The 15,307-nt window shown below is 43.2% G+C and overlaps 1 protein-coding gene and 1 non-coding gene across 6 annotated transcripts in view; both read right to left on the bottom strand.

The window, feature by feature from the left end:
* LOC126184790 (band 7 protein AGAP004871-like) overlaps positions 1-15,307 on the bottom strand; it is a 489,046-nt gene that overhangs the window by 131,047 nt on the left and 342,692 nt on the right. The window lies entirely within an intron of this gene.
* Positions 14,265-14,338, bottom strand: Trnat-ugu (transfer RNA threonine (anticodon UGU)). Its single transcript has one exon. It is a non-coding gene; the product is annotated as a tRNA-Thr (tRNA).

Here is a 15,307-nt window from a genome sequence, read left to right as displayed (position 1 = left end):
GTTTGCTGTGTTCATTTGCCACTAAAAAATTAAAAAGGTAGTGTTACAGAAATAACTAAGAAAATCAAAGCTAATGCACATGTATTTGAAAGTTTTGTAATATCTGTTAAATTACTTAGTACAAATAACTTATTGTCTTTGTATAATGTACAAGGGACAGCATTAAATAAATAAAGGGTATTTCACAATTCATGTTACACACTTCTAGAGACTGTAGAGGGGACTTAGTTGATGAAGTTTTGCACAGGAACGTCATCCAACGACGGTACAGCGCATCAGAGTTATAGGCGCCTGTGCGTAAATGTATGTGTATACAGGGTGATTCCGTGATGATGTTACAAGCTTTCAAGGATGATGGAGACGAATAAATGAATCAATTTGAGTTATGAGCCCCTATTTCGGAAACGAACGGGTCGAAAGTTACAAGCGAAAATCATTCTGATAACTCTGACAGTGGAATTCATGTACTGGTATTGTTGTTGTATGTATGGTACGCAGCTTCAGAGGTGTCAGTATGGACCAAGACAAGAAAAATAAAGTTTAGGAAACATGGGATCTAAAATGCATACCTCAGGAGCATTGAGCACCTGTTCATCTTTCAGGAGCATTGAGCACCTGTTCATCTTCGCTAGTGTGAAACACGTCTCCTCTATTGAACAAGTGCTCTTAAGGTACACATTTTAGAAACAATGTTTACTGCACATTGTTTCTTGTTTTATCCGTACTACCACCTCTGAAAGTTGCCTACCCTACAATCTTGGTAACAACAGTATCGGTAAGCCGGCCGTGGTGGCCCAGCGGTTCTAGGCGCTTCAGTCCGAAACCACGCGGCTGCTACGGTCGCAGGTTCGAATCCTGCCTCGGGCATGGATGTGTGTGATGTCCTTAGGTTAGTTAGGTTTAAGTAGTTCTAAGTTCTAGGGGACTGATGACCACAGATGTTAAGTCCCATAGTGTTTTTTGCTACGGTCGCAAGTTCGAATCCTGCCTCGGGTATGGATGTGTGTGATGTCCTTAGGTTAGTTAGGTTTAAGTAGTTCTAAGTCTAGGGGACTGACGATCTCAGATGTTAAGTCCCATAGTGCTTAGAGCCATTTGAATTTGAACAGTATCGGTGCATGTATTCCACTGTCAGAAGTATCAGAACATTTTTCGCTTATAGCTTTTGAGTCGTTCGTTTCCGGTATAGGGATCCTTACCTCAAATTGATACATTTATCCTTGTCCACCATCCTTGAAAGTTTGTAACGTCGTCAAGGAATCACCCTGTACACACAGGCGCCGGCGCCTATATAGCTTTGATGTTCTGTAGCGTCGTTGGTGGAGGAGGAGATTAATGTTTAACGTCCTGTCAACAACGAGGTCATCAGAGACGGAGCACAAGCTCGGCATCCTGACATTTGCCATAAGCAATTCAGGGAAATCGCGGAAAGCTTAAATCAAGGTGGTCGGATGCGGGTCTGAACCGTTGCCCTCACGAATACAAGTTCATTGTGCTAACCACTCTGGCATCCCGCTCGGTGTAGTAGCGTCGATGAATGTTTCCAGGCATGGGTTCCTACGTAAAACTTGATCTAGTAAGTCCCCTCTCCAACCTTTAGAAGTGTATAACATCAATTGTGAAATACGCTGTATATGATAGCTAATACGAAATAAGACAACTGAATATTACGGACGTACATTTTAGTACTGCAGACGTAACAAACACGTATCTAACATATAGTGTAGGACTGGAATTATATACCTACCACTGTTAAAATCATTGTGTACTGACATATTTATGAACAAAAGGAAGAACATGCAGATAAAAGCGAACTAGTTTAGTTTAAAAGGTTTAATTTGAGTTCAGCAAAAGTTAATCTTTCCCGAGAATCTGCGATAGGCTCTTAGTACGATACAAACCACTTCGGAAATGTCACCTTCATTAGTATTAAATTTATTCTCTGCTCTCTTCAAGAATTTAATTAAAAGACTTTTTTCATATTTTTCACTGACAACTGGTCCAGCAAATTTGTGCAAATGTGCTTGCTCTGATTCTAGTTTATCAGCAACCCACACAATAAAGGCAGAGAGAAGTTGTCACAGTAATTGGTTATGAAACAAATTGAGTTTCTTCCTGAACGCTATAATCTGCAATAGGTTTGAATTGGAAAGTGTGCCATCTTCCTCAGACAATAAACCTATTTTAACTGTATATTTCCGAATTGTGTGGAGACAGCCGACTTGCTAAGTGTATGGAATCGACTTGATATAGCTACAACGCTGCTGTAACTGGGCAGCATGGCGTTTTTACTTCCTCTACAGGAATTGGTATTATACACTGAAGAGCGAAAGAAACTGGTTTACTTGCCTAATGTCGTGTAGGGCCCCCGTGAACACGCAGAAATGCCGCAACACGACATGGCATGGACTTGACTAATGTTTGAAGTAGTGCTAGACCGCTAGAGGGAACTGACACCATGAATCCTGCAGGGCTGTCCACAAATCCGTAAGAGTACGAGGGGATGGAGATCTCTTCTGAACAGCACGTTGCAGGGCATCCCAGATACGTTCAATAATGTCCATGTCTGGGGAGTGTGGTGGCCAGCGTGAGTATTTAAAATCAGGAGAGTGTTCCTGGAGCCACTCTGTAGCAATTCTGGATGTGTGGGGTGTCGTATTGTCCTGCTGGAATTCCCGAAGTCCGTCGGCATGCACAATGGACATGAATGGATGCAGATGATCAGACAGGTTGCTTACGTACGCTTCATCTGTCAGAGTCGTATCTGGACGTATGAGGAGTCCCGTATCACTCCAACCGCACACGCTCCACACCATTACAGAGCCTCCACCAGCTTGAACAGTTCCCTGCTGACTTGCAGGGTCCATGGATTCATGGGTTGTCTCCAGACCCGTACATGTCCATCCGCTCGATAAAATTTGAAACGAGACTCGTCCGACCAGGCAACATGTTTCCAGTCGTCAGCAGTCCGACGTCGGTATCGTTGAATGGTTTGCACGCTGACACTTGTTGATTTAAATCTGCAGCAATTTGCGGAAGGATTGCACTTCTGTGACGTTGAACGATTCTCTTCAGTCGTCGTTGGTCCCGTTCCTGCAGGATCTTTTTTCCGGTCGCAGCGACGTCGGAGATTTGATGTTTTACCGGATTCCTGATATTCATGGTACACTCGTGAAATAGTCGTACGGGAAAATCCCCACTTCATCGCCACCTCGGAGATGCTGTGTCCCATAGTTCGTGCGCCGACTATAAGACCACGTTCAAACTCACTTAAATCTTAATAACCTGCCATTGTAGCAGCAGTAACCGATCTAACAACTGCGCCAGACACTTGTTGTCTTATATAGGCGTTGCCGACTGCAGCGCCATATTCTGCCTGTTTACGTATCTCTATATTTGAATACGCATGCCTATACAAGTTTCTTTGGCGCTAAAGTGTAATGACTTTAACAGTTATAGATTTCGCACGCTGTACAAAAGACAATCAGTAATGAGAACTGTCTAGTTTCACGCAATGCCACACTATGCTTCAACATTCTTCCGACAAGCTCCTTTTCCACGAGACGTACAAAAGAATGCCACTTTAACGCAAGACCACAGTCTCGTTTGCTTGAAGTTACAATGGCGCTTGTGTACCACTGTTTGAAATGTTGACTATCTCCATCAGAGAATATTTCCATCACATTTTGATTAGGAAATTTAGTTTTGAGGTTCTGAAGTGTTTTCTGACTAAAAGAATGAACAGATAGCTTAACATGCTGTAGATCATCAGATATAGTGGCGCAAAAGGCTGGATCAGTTATTGTGTAAGCCACTGCTGTGCGAACAGTCATTTGTTCCTTACCCCAGTGTGCGCTGTGCACCTCATCCCGATGAGCAATACTGAAATTCTAACGGAAATGAACAAATGCTACATGAACAAATTTCACCAAAGCAAAACAAAAGGAACTTTCCTTATTTCTGGTAAAACGGTTGTAAGTAGGCTGTTTAGGTTTTTATGTTGGTAACGCCCTGAAGCGCTCTGTATGAAATCACTGACTGTGTTGTGTGCATTCTGTGGCTGGTTGGCATTGTTGGAATATTCGCTTGTGTACTGTTGGGCTGTTGGGTGTGAACAGCGCTTAGCGTTGCGCAATTGGAGGTGAGCCGCCAGCAGTGGTGGATGTAGGGAGAGAGATGCCAGAGTTTTGAGAGTGGACGATCTGGACGTGTGTCCGCCAGAAAAAGGAAATTTGTAAGACTGGATGTCATGAACTGATTATATATATACAGGGTTATTACAAATGATTGAAGCGATTTCACAGCTCTACAATAACTTTATTATTTGAGATATTTTCACAATGCTTTGCACACACATACAAAAACTCAAAAAGTTTTTTTAGGCATTCACAAATGTTCGATATGTGCCCCTTTAGTGATTCGGCAGACATCAAGCCGATAATCAAGTTCCCCACACACTTGGCGCAGCATGTCCCCATCAATGAGTTCGAAAGCTTCGTTGATGCGAGCTCGCAGTTCTGGCACGTTTCTTGGTAGAGGAGGTTTAAACACTGAATCTTTCACATAACCCCACAGAAAGAAATCGCATGGGGTTAAGTCGGGAGAGCGTGGAGGCCATGACACGAATTGCTGATCATGATCTCCACCACGACCGATCCATCGGTTTTCCAATCTCCTGTTTAAGAAATGTCGAACATCATAATGGAAGTGCGGTGGAGCACCATCCTGTTGAAAGATGAAGTCGGCGCTGTCGGTCTCCAGTTGTGGCATGAGCCAATTTTCCGCGGGCTACGCGTGAAACTTGCCCGCACGCGCTCAAACGTTGCTTCACTCACTGCAGGCCGACCCGTTGATTTCCCCTTACAGAGGCATCCAGAAGCTTTAAACTGTGCATACCATCGCTGAATGGAGTTTGCAGTTGGTGGATCTTTGTTGAACTTCGTCCTGAAGTGTCGTTGCACTGTTATGACTGACTGATGTGAGTGCATTTCAAGCACGACATACGCTTTCTCGGCTCCTGTCGCCATTTTGTCTCACTGCGCTCTCGAGCGCTCTGGCGGCAGAAACCTGAAGTGCGGCTTCAGCCGAACAAAACTTTATGAGTTTTTCTATGTATCTGCAGTGTGTCGTGACCATATGTCAATGAATGGAGCTACAGTGAATTTATGAAATCGCTTCAATCATTTGTAATAGTCCTGTATATACACTCCTGGAAATGGAAAAAAGAACACATTGACACCGGTGTGTCAGACCCACCATACTTGCTCCGGACACTGCGAGAGGGCTGTACAAGCAATGATCCCACGCACGGCACAGCGGACACACCAGGAACCGCGGTGTTGGCCGTCGAATGGCGCTAGCTGCGCAGCATTTGTGCACCGCCGCCGTCAGTGTCAGCCAGTTTGCCGTGGCATACGGAGCTCCATCGCAGTCTTTAACACTGGTAGCATGCCGCGACAGCGTGGACGTGAACTGTATGTGCAGTTGACGGACTTTGAGCGAGGGCGTATAGTGGGCATGCGGGAGGCCGGGTGGACGTACCGCCGAATTGCTCAACACGTGGGGCGTGAGGTCTCCACAGTACATCGATGTTGTCGCCAGTGGTCGGCGGAAGGTGCACGTGCCCGTCGACCTGGGACCGGACCGCAGCGACGCACGGATGCACGCCAAGACCGTAGGATCCTACGCAGTGCCGTAGGGGACCGCACCGCCACTTCCCAGCAAATTAGGGACACTGTTGCTCCTGGGGTATCGGCGAGGACCATTCGCAACCGTCTCCATGAAGCTGGGCTACGGTCCCGCACACCGTTAGGCCGTCTTCCGCTCACGCCCCAACATCGTGCAGCCCGCCTCCAGTGGTGTCGCGACAGGCGTGAATGGAGGGACGAATGGAGACGTGTCGTCTTCAGCGATGAGAGTCGCTTCTGCCTTGGTGCCAATGATGGTCGTATGCGTGTTTGGCGCCGTGCAGGTGAGCGCCACAATCAGGACTGCATACGACCGAGGCACACAGGGCCAACACCCGGCATCATGATGTGGGGAGCGATCTCCTACACTGGCCGTACACCACTGGTGATCGTCGAGGGGACACTAAATAGTGCACGGTACATCCAAACCGTCATCGAACCCATCGTTCTACCATTCCTAGACCGGCAAGGGAACTTGCTGTTCCAACAGGACAATGCACGTCCGCATGTATCCCGTGCCACCCAACGTGCTCTAGAAGGTGTAAGTCAACTACCCTGGCCAGCAAGATCTTCGGATCTGTCACCCATTGAGCATGTTTGGGACTGGATGAAGCGTCGTCTCACGCGGTCTGCACGTCCAGCACGAACGCTGGTCCAACTGAGGCGCCAGATGGAAATGGCATGGCAAGCCGTTCCACAGGACTACATCCAGCATCTCTACGATCGTCTCCATGGGAGAATAGCAGCCTGCATTGCTGCGAAAGGTGGATATACACTGTACTAGTGCCGACATTGTGCATGCTCTGTTGTCTGTGTCTATGTGCCTGTGGTTCTGTCAGTGTGATCATGTGATGTATCTGACCCCAGGAATGTGTCAATAAAGTTTCCCCTTCCTGGGACAATGAATTCACGGTGTTCTTATTTCAATTTCCAGGAGTGTATATTAGGACTTCTGAACACTATTAAGGTAAATACATTTTTTGTTATCTGTCAAAATCTTTCATTTGCTAACTATGCCTATCAGTAGTTAGTCCCTCCAGTAGCTAGAATCTTTTATTTAGCTGGCAGTATTGGCGCTCGCTGTATTGCAGTAGTTCGAGTAACGAAGATTTTTGTGAGGTAAGTGATTCATGAAAGCTATAGGTTATTGTTAGTCAGAGCCATTCTTTTGCAGGGATTATTGAAAGTCGGATTGAGTTGCGCTAAAAATATTGTGCGTCAGTTTCGTGATGATCAGAATAAGTAAAGAGAGAAAAGTCTGAGTACGTTCAGTTTTGCTCAGCTGTTTGAAAATCAAATAACGTAAGAGGTTTACCAGCACAGTAATTCATAATTTTTCTAAGGGGACGTTGCACGGTAAATAAGAAAATTTGGTAATTTGTTCTCCAACATTTTGAAACCATGATCTACAGAACCTTCCTGCATCACTTTAACTAGTCTTCTTGTCTCGTCATTATTCAACTGATACCAGCTGATGAGTTCATCCGAGCAAGGTAGCAATGAGTTGAGAAATTCTTTAAATATCCACATTTCTGGAATGTGCAGAATATCTTTTTGAAAAATGTTTTGTAATCAGTGCTTAAGTCTGTAACATCATTGCTGGTAACCGTGATATCTCTTTACCGGCATTTTATCTGTCAACTTTATAACTAAGCGACTATTCCGGAACCCAATACCAGTTGCGGGTTGGCTATCAAACGACTTCCAGGGACAACAAAACTTAACCTTGATTTTCAATATTTGACATAATTATTGACCGAATTGCAAAATTTAAAACGCTGTCATAGTCTACTCACTCGTACATTAAAAATTTAACACAACAAGACAAGTATCACAGGTAGAAACTGTGTGTTTGTCTTGAGGCAGCGTACCTGGCGGCGCACAAGTACCCATATTCTATTCATCAAGTATTTGAGAATGAGAGCACTTAGCGACATTCAACGAACATAACGCATAATTTCAAACATTTTCGAAACTTTTCCTCGCTGATACCCCCTCCCCTCCCATAAAATGATGGAAAGAAAAAAGTTTATAACTTACTACATTTTCGCTGTCCGTGCAGTAAAACTTCAGCACGAGATATGACGTTTTCATTTTTGTACTTCTTTACCACCGTCTCTACTCACAAGGCAGTGTGGCGCGCCGCGCGGGATTAGCCGAGCGGTCTTGGGCGCTGCAGTCATGGCCTGTGCAGCTGGTTCCGGCGGAGGTCCGAGTCCTCCCTCGGGCATGAGTGTGTGTGTTTGTCCTTAGGATAATTTCGGTTAAGTAGTGTGTAAGCTTAGGGACTGATGACCTTAGCAGTTAAGTCACATAAGATTTCACACACATTTGAACATTTTTTTTTTAGTGTGGCGCGCTGTGAAACTTCAACACCAGGCACGACGTTATAATTTATTACCTCTTTATTACTACCTCTACTCGCAATCCATTTTGCAGACATTCTCGACATGTATCACTGAATGTACCAGCAAAATTATATCAATGTACGCAACAAGCCGGCCGGAGTGGCCGAGCGGTTCTAGGCGCTTCAGTCTGGTACCGCGGCACCACTACGTTCGCAGGTTCGAATCCTGCCTCGGGCATGGATGTGTGTGATGTCCTTAGGCCGGCCGCGGTGGTCTAGCGGTTCTAGGCGCTCAGTCCGGAACAGCGGGACTGCTACGGTCGAAGGTTCAAATCCTGCCTCGGGCATGGATGTGTGTGATGTCCTTAGGTTAGTTAGGTTTAATTAGTTCTAAGTTCTAGGCGACTGATGACCTCAGAAGTTAAGTCGCATAGTGCTCAGAGCCATTTGATGTCCTTAGGTTAGTTAGGTTTAAGTAGTTCTAAGTTCTAGGGGACTGATGACCTCACATGTTAAAGTCCCATAGTGCTCAGAGCCATTTTTTTGCACGCTACAGAGTACCTGGCATATGACGTCATGAACATTTGGATGCACGGAAAACTTGCTTTCGCTGAAAATGGAGCGCAAATTAGCCAGCCTATATTCATCCAGTGTTTCATAATGAGAGCAGTTAGCGACTTCCAACAAACTTTAAGCGTGATTTCAAACCTTTTATAAACTTTTTCTCGCTTACGCGCTTAACGTCAAATATTTAACACATTAACTTGCGAGCTAACATCCAAAATATGTTCGGGCTCACATGCGGTTCCACTTCGTCGAAATGTCTTGGCTCAAACTTGTCTAGGGGTTGAACCGCACGTGTCGCATTACACGCCCTAAATTAAACACTTGCGACCCTTTGGTTAAATTGTCTGGCTGATGGCAAGTTTGTGAAATTGTGTGAAGTTAATATGACACATAATTACATTAATAGTAATATCGGGAACCAAATTAACGACCCATAAATGATGTAGGCCACACAGTTGCGATTTGGTTAGAATAATGTTTATTCACAAAGCAAACTAATTGCGAAAGTGGTCCTATTTAGAGTTACTGTTACACTCGAGCGCATATCCATTTGACACAGTTCGATCATTCACAATCTCATCGAGAAATACAAGTTCACTACTCCACTTCGTTAACTATGCGAAAAGTCGAGTTCACACCAGGCGCGCGGCTGCTCACCGGTCAGAGACTAAGTCACGCGATACCACACAAAGTCGTTTCACTTCCTAGCTGCCTAAAGACCGACTGTATGCTTTTACGTATCAATCCGAACTGTATCCTCTGGTGTCTCCAGCCGAACTGTACTCTATGGTGTCTAGACCAGAACTATCCCTTCTACTCGTCCCCCGCCGCGTTTCCCGCGCGCCGAATATCCTCGGTCACTGACTAGGGCAGTTACATTATTTTACACTTTAACATATTTAAATAATGAAAGCTTGACCACTTTCACGTTCTAACTAAAGTAACAATAATATCCATTACATAATAAAAGTTAAATTCTTTTAAATAAAACCAATACAATTTCCTTCTTAGCTTTGAATACCACGGCCAGTAGCCTTGCACCAATGTGCTCTCTGATAAATACAGAAAGAACAAAAGTAACTATTACGCATTAAACTTTACAACAAATATTCTGTTACCTAATGATTCAATTAGGTGTCATGCTGTCATCGTTCAATATGTTTTGTGTGGAGGAAATGATGATCTGATGCTTAACTGTAAATACTGATAATTTAAATTTACTATATCTTTTAAACAAATAAAGTTACAGCGTTGATACTTACAACGTTTGTCATTTTAAAGATGCGCTGCTATATGAAATGTCGATCGTTAAGATCGACTAAAGCGTTCAAATTTTAGCATTCAGGTCTTTGTTACAAAACTTGTTAATTTCTCTTTAACATTAAATCCTAAACTATTATAGATATGATAAATATTCAAGTTTTGTTGGGATCACCATGAAGTTTTATGAAAGATGAGAGATTAAAATTAATGTGGCTTCATTCCCTGCATTACTACATAATTAAAGTTTCCATAAATGTCTCCCTTTATGGCCGATCTTAGGTCCGCCATATTTAACACTGCTACATCTCCTTGGCCACAAAGGGCTTCTACTGGGTTTCCCTATGACGTAGATTCTCACCTGTCTCACTCGCACACTACAGCGCTTAGGCCTCATTCAGCACAAGACAGTTTCCCCATCTCTTGGCGAAGATATTTGTTTCACAATTCCTGAAGGATGACCCTTTCGGCCATATACTTAAATGAGAGCGAAATGCTCGTTAACTCACAAACTCTTCTGTAAAATAATCAGACCTTTGTAGCCATTTTGTATAAGGGAGTTCGATTCTAGACGTTTGTAGGTGTTTTGTACATGGGAGTTCGATTCCTTATAGAACTGGGGATTTGCTAGTAGCTAATAAACGAAAATAATTTTTGACGAAAGAGAAATTCCGACGTCAGCTGCTATCGGGCACTGAAATAAATCCAATGGTGACAAGTGAAAATTTGTGCCGGACAAGGAGTCTAATCTGGATTTCAAGCTTATTGCGACTGGGCGCCTTAACTTCGGCTATCCGAGCACGCTTCCATTCCAACCCTAATTCCCGTACATCGCACACTACATATATAGTGCCCCCTATCCATTATCCTCATTGCTCGCAGCGGCACTTGGTTCCAGCAAGAGGTCGAACGAAGCGTCCATCCGCACTGAAGGTATCATTATTTGCTGTCAAGACACATATATTTATACGTGTCGTACTTATTCTTTCGGACATGTCAAAAAGAACAGACACCACATATATCAATAATTTTGTTTTGTTATATTCAAAATTATGGATGTAGGGGCAAACATTTCTTCTCAATCTGTTACAGATGTAACAGTAAATGAAATCCCTAAGGTATTTTATTCTTTTGACTCCGAAATGTTAAAAGTATTTCCAGATGTTATTTTAAATTGTTTGTAGGTGTCTAAATGATTTAATGAAAACACTAAAATAGCAATGACACATATTTAGCATCAAAATATAATTTATCAAAAGTCACGAATTTCTTAAACTTTTTTTAGTAAATCATCATTTCTTTTTCGGGAGAAATAAAATTATTTAAATTATGGCATATACTGAACAATTCCAGAGATTATGTACTCTCACTTTTGAATTTATGTACAGGAAGACAAAATCTATCGCATCTCAAGATTTTTCCATTTTGATTTAATTTTTCATCGAGTTACCCTCATGTTATACTTATTACTGTCGATACTGCTATATAAAGACAAGTCCTTCCAACTACGAAAAAGAAAATACTGTGCTGTGCTCTGCTGTGAAATTGCGGTTTTGCTTTCTTTCTCGCAGATAATTTGTGTGAGAGTTTAAATATTCTGCTATCGCAGCTAAAACTGTTTCTTCCATGTACAGTCGTGGACAAAACGAGCGAGACCCCTCGCCTTTTCGTTATGCTGATCCGCACAGCTTTAAAGTCCGCTACACAGCATAACAGGCAAGGCGACCAAGTGCTACCAACATACTACGCACAGGCGTGAAATTGGAAAACTATTCTAACTTTGTCAGACTGTTTTCAGTCATGTGTAAGACTGTATTGATGCTGATTAGTGTGTTACACTCAACACGTAAATATAAGATATAAATGAAAGAAGAAACGCTAATTAGTATGAACTGTGCTAATAAAAATTAATTTCAGTTTATCGAGATAGCATAACTGTTTTAGTAAGACAAAGTACCCCAGATCGTTACGAATCAGAAAAATATTATGTGCATTCGGCCGCGAAACGTTCTGTGTCAACGTTCAGACCAGTCATACTGGATTACCGTTGCTGACTTACCATGAAAGTGTGCAAATTTAGCAATGCGTGAAGATTTATAACGAAATTCAGCTAAAAATCATTCAGTGCCACACTTAAGTCAATCCAATTATTGACTGAAACGGAAAACCTTTTAGCATGTAAGGATTCAATTGAAATGGTGGCTCAGCTGCTAAAGCGTGTCTACACTATAGCAACAGCGCATTGAAAACTTTGACCGTCATTTTCTCAGAAGCGGTCGAGTGTATGCAGATAATCCGCGACACGTGTCCCCTCTTTCACTGAGCGAAGTTTCAGCATGATCGGGGTATGACACTTGGCGGGTCCCCTCGTAAGTGGCGTGCGTTGCGATTCAGTAGACAGGATGCGTCGGCTTTCCTCGACTACTCATTGACATGTTTGGAAACTTTCGTTCTAGTAGTGGCAGTTTTCATTATGAGGCAGGTTTTCCTGATAACGATCTAGTAATGGACTTTGCTCCTATTGTACGTAACTGTGTAGTAGAGCTACTGCAACGACTTGAACCGGATATGTTTGTTTATTTGGATAGTCTGCTTCTTAGTTGCCATATTTCGCTATAATATTTTCCTTTGTTTCAAAACGGCAAGTTTAGATGACCACTGCGACTTGGTAACATCAGTAACAATTTAATACTTTGAAACAGTTACGTGTTGCGTACGAGGAGTGTACTCTGTTGAATGAGGAATACATTAAACACAAAAGCTGCGTCCAGTAATAATAATTTATTTTCGGTTACATGACAAAACACAAGTCGAAATACTGTCTATTCATCTCAGTACCCAGTAAGACTTAAACTGGAACAATCGCAAACACACTTTTGTGGGGAAGGCAAACGAAAGACAGCGTTTTATTGGCCGCACGCTAAGAATACGCAACAGGTCTAGTGAAAACACTGCTTACACCACGTTTGTCCTTCCACTGCTATAGTATTCCTGCGCGGTATGGGATCCTTGACAGACGTGATTGACGGTGCACGCCAAAATCGTCCAAGGAACGGTAGCACGATTTTTGATGTCACGAAATAAGGGAGAGTTCCAGATTTGATAAGCGAGTTGGGGTGACATTCATGAAAACAAAAGCGTTTTTCGTTGCCGCTAGATATTTGCACGAAATTTCAATCACCATCATCTGTTCTGAATGCCAAAACATTATTTCCTCGGGAACTTACGCAGGAAGAAATGACCATAGTAATAATGTAATTCAGGTTCAAAAAAATGGCTCTGAGAACTATGGGACTTGACATCTGAGGTCATCAGTCCCCTAGAACTTAGAACTACTTAAACCTAACTAATCCATGGACATCACACACATCCATGCCCGAGGCAGTATTCGAACCTGCGACCGTAGCAGTCGCGCGGTTCTAGACTGAAGTGCCTAGAACCGCTCAGCCACACCGGCCGGCTGTAATTCAGGGCCCGTAAGAAAAGATTTAAGTGGTCCTGTTTCCCGCACGCTGTTAAAGAATAGGAAAGTAGAGAAATAGTCCGAAGGTGGTTCGACGAACCCTCTGCCAGGCACGTAAATCTGGATTGCAAAGAAATCCTGTAGATGTAGTAATGTAGATGTAACAACGAAATTATGTTGTAATTGCGACATGTGAGTTACATTTGATTTGAACATCGAAGTTGTTTGCTGTTTATTTATTTTTTGTTCATTATTCTCAGCCACAGACAAACACCTAGGTGTGTCAAATTGATACTGAAATAAAGTGTCATGCGTGGACCCATAACAATAAATTCTTAACTACTTGTTATGGTACTGCAGTATCTGCCAGCGTCTTCGGAAGTGGATATCGCATACGACCTTCCTAGGGTGTTTATAAGTGGATATTGCAGACGACTTCGAACAAAATTTGAATGTAGCTTCGTAAAAGTTCCGTGATCAAACGATCTGAGTTGCTGGCGAATACAGTTTATCCTCACTAGACAGTATATATTATCATTATACATGAGGTGAAAAGGGTTTCGCCGGGTGCTGTGGCCGAGCGGTTCTAGGCGCTTCAGTCACGAACCTCGCAGCTGTTTCAGTCGCAGGTTGGAATCCTACCTTGGGCATGGATGTGTGTGATGTCCTTACGTTAGGCAGGTTTAAGTAGTTCTAGGTCTAGGGGACTGATGACCTAAGCAGTTTGGTCGCATAGTTCTTAGAGCCTTTTTTTTGACCTTTCGCGTAAATTTTCTTTACATAAACGGCCGTATCTTTAGATTGCGTTGACATAGAAGCTTACTTTTTTACATCACCAAGAAACCGTATACCGTAGGAAGTGGGAAACATTGCAACGAAATGAACATCCTTAGCTGCTTACAGGCGTTGACATACATCAACGGGGACAGATGAAAATGTGTGCCCCGACCGGGGCTCGAACCCGGGATCTCCTGCTTACATGGCAGACGCTCTATCCATCTGAGCCACCGAGGACACAGACGATAGTGCGACTGCAGGGATTTATCTCTGGTACGCCTCCCGCGAAACCCACATTCTCAACGTATTGTCCCGCACTACATTCGTAGTGCCCCCGCCCATTATACTCATTACTCGCGGCGCGTTTCCGATTCCCGTAAGAGTTCGGGCACTGTGCATTCGCACAGAAGAAGAAGAAGATGATCAAGTTGCCGGTGAGCCTTAACTATATATATACTAAGATGGTATCTGTTCTTTCGGACATGTCCGAAAGAACAGATACCATCTTAGTATATGTCTATATAGTGGGAAACATTTCCGCTTTTTATGTCTACCCATACTCGAGGTAAACGGGTTTTAAGGGTTGGGTAGACAGAGAGGCGGTCAAGAAAGTGAGAATAGTAGAGTTCCATTTTTACCGATTTAGGTGACGAAATCCTAACAACGAAAATAGCTACGAAGTTACTAAAGATGAAGGCCGCATAAATAATTCCCCCTACTCTTTATTCCAAATGTTCTAGTTGCAGTCGATACATCAGAATATTAATCGTAGCTACGCTTTCGGTCCAAATCACGTTTACAGGAATGCAAATAAAATCCATTTGCCTATACACGTGGTAATTCAGATCCCAGTATTAACGCCACCGCGTGTGAGAAGTGCGATCATTCCCATTGCTAGCTAGTTTAAGAAACACTTCGGCTAATGAACGTTTTCTGGCTGTGGCGAATCTAATGGAGAATTTGGAACACACAAGAATACGTTTGGCAGCTATGCCGCCGTTTGTTTCCCGGGGTGGTGCAGAATTATCCTACTAAATTTACTCGCTAATAACAATACTTTGTTATTTCGATAAACATCTAGAATGATTGTCACATAAGCGGTGACATAAAGGTAGGAAATTCATGTTTTTGAGTCCAGAAAGCTCTATGCAACAGAAACTGCTGATCATTTTGCCATTTTCATTGCGAAATTGCCGGGTTATTCAA

Source organism: Schistocerca cancellata, chromosome 4 (genome assembly GCF_023864275.1).
Source record: "Schistocerca cancellata isolate TAMUIC-IGC-003103 chromosome 4, iqSchCanc2.1, whole genome shotgun sequence".
Lineage (NCBI taxonomy): Eukaryota > Metazoa > Arthropoda > Insecta > Orthoptera > Acrididae > Schistocerca > Schistocerca cancellata.
This window is presented reverse-complemented; position numbering and strand designations above follow the sequence as displayed.